Below are 4499 nucleotides of genomic sequence, written 5' to 3' on the forward strand. Positions count from 1 at the left end.
TTTGGAGCGAATGATTGCTTCCATGGATCATTGGAATGCTTCCAGTAACTTGAGAACCATTGGGGAGGAAGTTTTGCTGATGGACGATTGTAATCCCTCTTTGAAAGGGAAATGCAATCTTTCTGAAATAGGTCGACACAACAGCTGCCATGGCATATATCCATGGTCTTCCTAGTAGGATGTTGTAATCAAGATTCCCATCTATGACTTCAACATCTATTTCTACTGTTTTCCCTCCTAGTTCAACTTTCAAGTTATTTAGGATACCATATGGGGTATATGTCCTTCCATCAAATGCCTTTAACGTCGTCGCAGACTGCGACAAGGTTGGAGATCCTAAAGTTTTCTAGCAACTCATCGACATAATACATGTAGATGCCCCCTCATCAATAATTGTTCGATGAACAGTTTTGTTGAGGGCTTTCACTTGAATAAGGAAAGCTAGTTGAGCTGGTAACTGAGGGTCATATCCTTTATGATTAAAGGCCACAAGATTGGAATCCATTGGGTCAATCCCACCTATTGTTGATAATAAAGCTTGCTCTTGGGAGAGGCAATTTTGCGGTACCTCAAGTGTCGACATAGCGGACGGCGATTGGGACAGGTCCTCTATTATATTATAATTCTGTGCTATTTTTGCACGAGGATTAAATGTCGATTTGTGCACTACTCCCTTTGGCGACTTTATCATCTGTTCAGGAATGATGGGTGGCACAACTTTGGTCAAAGTTGTTGTCGAACTACTAGGTTGTTCATTAGCCTTGTTATTCGACACCTATGGATTCCTGTAATCTTTATTCCTTACCAAAGCATCGTTTTGCTGCTTTGAGATAGACAACATAAGCACTTGGGATCGGGAAGCATTTTGATTAGCAACCAGTTTGGTTCCCGGGCTTGGAAACGGATCCGTCAATACTGCTGAGGTTTTTGAACTCTTAAAGAGTTTCTTAACTTCAACTTTATGTGGACAATCTCTCGTCTGATGATCCTCATCACATATATGACACCCCATAGGGGGTTTCCTTTGCCCAGAAGTGTTTGTAGAAGGCTTTTCAGGAGATGACTCATCCTGCTTCCTTTTTCTCCCTTTCTTTTTCTTCTTGCCCCCTGGTTGCTTCAGTTGTTTGCCCTTGTCAGTCGACACGACATTTACTTCCAAGGCAAGAAGTTCCTCATTTGCATTTTGACTAGAAATCTTACAGGCCTTTTCAGATGTAGCCTTTGTTGATTCCGTGCCTGTCGCGCCAATCACGCCATCAATGGCATGAGAGTCATTGTTTGATTTAGGAGGAGGAGGAACTGAGAATTCCCGTCTAGGGGCGTCAGGTATTTTATCGTAGAGCGTGCCGGACTGAGTGTAAATCAAGTCCAAATATTGCGCACGAGCGATAACTTGCTCTTCTGTGACGACTCCCCCTTTTGCCACATCTTCCGTGATGGAAGGCAGTAATGAATTAATAAACCATTCAGCTAAAAGCTGATCGGGAACATACGTTTTCACCATTCTACGACGACGTCGCCATTCATGTATATGATCAGATATGTGAGTGGCCGTCGTTTGTTTGAAGTTGGTAAGAAGTTCGGTTCCCGTTTCGTACCTTATCGGTAATTGAGAATGGGTTAAAAAGGTTGTAGCTAGGGTACTGAATTTGTCGAACGAAGCTCTAGGTAATTCAATATACCATTTTGTTGTCGGACCAGTTAACGTCCTCTGGAAAAGGCGAAGCCTAATCGAATCATCGTTTAGGGTGTTTGATGAACACCACAGATGAAATGTCATCACATGATTCGACGGGTCTTCACCCGTATTTCCATTAAATTTAGGAATATCTGACGGAATTTTATGCGGAATCGCTGGCCACCAAGGGGCATAAGCAATTGGATCATTCGTCAGCCGGTTTAGATCTCGTAATTCTAGAGTTGCTACAAAGGGCAACTATTGATTCAGGTTAGGCGAAGCATACCCAGGATAAGATGGAATTGCCTGAGCAGTGGGTCTTTGCATACCAGTATAATGTATTTGATGCTGGCAGCTTTGACAAGGTTGATGGGCATAACCATTATAGTATGGTTGTTGATAACCGCTTTGGAAATGCAGTTGCCCATTACTTACAAAGACTTGTTGCTCAGGTCCTTGATATGATTGCTGGAATTGCGGTTGTTGAGATTGAATCAACCCTGGTTGTTGGACCATTTGTTGTTGTCCAATACTAGATGATTGACCAAGATGAGGAGTCATAGTACTTGTTTGAGCCTGAGTCACTCCAGATAAGGAGTCACTAACCTGAGGTTGTGATTGAGTCATTGAGACAAGAGGCTGTTGTATTGCAACCTGAGAAACTTGGGGTTGACATTCAACAGGTAGCGCTTGTACTTGCTATGCAGTCACCATAGCAGGTATAGTGGGAATATCCGACACAGGGTGGACTGGTTGCATTGAATATACAACCCTTGGTTGTTGAGGCAGTATTGGTACCCAACCACTGGATGTAATTCCAGTTTGACCTGAACTTTGTTGTAAACTCCCATATGGTTGTTCTCTGGGAGGGAACAATGAAAAGGCATACTGCCCTCCATATGGTGGCAATCTAGTACTTAAAGGGTAGATTGGCCTTTGAAGACACATTGGATCAATTTTTTGAGTTTCAACATAAGAAATACCAGATGATAATCTGGATGAAGAAATAGGAACTAACCATGTCGTCGAAGCAGTCCCTGATTGGACTCCAGCTTGTTGTTGATAACTTGCCGGGACAGATGGTATACCATTGAACATCGTTGGAGTAGCTGTACGAGGCTGTGCCACTGCTGTATCAGACGACACAGTCCTGTATGTCGACGGTTGTTCAGACATATCTAGTCTATCCAAAATATTTTCTAGCGATTCTACAAGAACTTGCGATGAAGTGAGACTAACTTCGAAGATCAACAAGGGAAAGGTGATTATTATTCCATTTAAAATAAATTTTAGATGCTTTGACACAACTTGTTTTTTCAATTTTTAAGAGTCAAGAAAAAATAAAAGGTGACTCTAGTCTCCTTCGATTTTTAATGAGCCTGAAGTGACAAGTGCTCAGATGGACCTTTTCCGTTAAGGAGTCTGAAAAGGAACAAAAGGGACTGCTCTAGAGGTCTAGGTAGAGGGAGTACCAAACCAATCGCAAAACTACAGAATAATTTTTACGGTACGGCAGTCAATCTTCCTGAATGCTGTGTTCGGTGCATTGCGATTAGTAGGGCGGCCGACACGGCTTCCTATGGATAAAAGGTTTTAAGCCTATAGGGGTCTCCCAATATATACTCGACGGTACGTGGGAGCACAAGTCCGTACTGGCACTTATCATCTCAAAGTGGAGGAATCACCCAACCATCAGTGAGGACAACAGTTACCAGGCTTTACGACGCCGGAATACGTCTCTAGCCTAGACCTCTAAATGTTGTGCGTTAAGTTCCAAAGCGTTGTTAGATTCATTCAATTTATTTTAAGTTGATCTTTCTTAGAATTTTGCCTTTTTGGGATCACCACGAGATGTAGATGTAATTCCTAAAATGAAATCTAAAGATGATAAGCAAACTTTTATCTCTTTTCAGCAATGAAAATCCTAGCTACAAGGGGAAAAGAAAGACACAATCTTTTCTCAAAGAGCAAAGAGCACACTGTAAATGCACTTTTCCTAAATCAAGCCAAACAGACTATCAATATGCAAATGCACATATGCATGTATTTGTCTTCACTTTCTTAATATTGATGCCTAAAAAGAAAGTTGATGTACAAATCTGAATTTGCTTTCAAGCGACAAACACAAACAAGCTTCTTTTCAAAATCAAAAGGTAGAGAAGATTACGACACTTTATGATTTTGAAATAAACACTCGTTTCGACACTAGAAAGTGACAAATTCAAACCAAAGGCAAAAGTAAAAGCATAATCAACTGTCAACAGCAAACAAACTTTCTCCTAAGATCAAAATCGACACTTACGACAGATCTAAATCCAAGGACCACAGTATGACTATTCTACTCTTTCAATGGAAAACTGTAAATGATGTAACAAACACACAAAGAACATCTAAAGTCTTTTTGTACAAAGGAGGTGGAATTAAGGCAAAGAAAAGGGGTTTTTAAACAGACACACACTGATCACAGGCTGCAAAATCAGAGACAAAACTGAAAAAATGAAGCAAAGAACCTCAGCTGCATAGGGCTAGGCTGATCAGCGCACCTGTTACACAGAGAAACAGGATTGCAGCACAGGCAGCCCTCTCGGGAACTACGTTGAAATGCAAAATCTCTTCACAGAGCCTGCGCTGGGGCAGAAACGAGACTTCTATCCGGGTTCTGGGTCATGGTTTGCAGTTTAATCTATGGTTTCTGGCCGAGCAATCAATAATGCACAATCAAAGGGTGGATTTAAAGGAGGTCTAAGAGCTATCACAAAGGGTAATTAGATCATTTGTGAATCAGCTGTTCAAATCATAAACAAATCCAGTGAATGGATTG

This window comes from Pinus tabuliformis, chromosome 3_1 (assembly GCF_031772625.1).
Source record: "Pinus tabuliformis cultivar Carrire ecotype Pingquan chromosome 3_1, CPIR1, whole genome shotgun sequence".
NCBI classification, from domain to species: Eukaryota; Viridiplantae; Streptophyta; class Pinopsida; order Pinales; family Pinaceae; genus Pinus; species Pinus tabuliformis.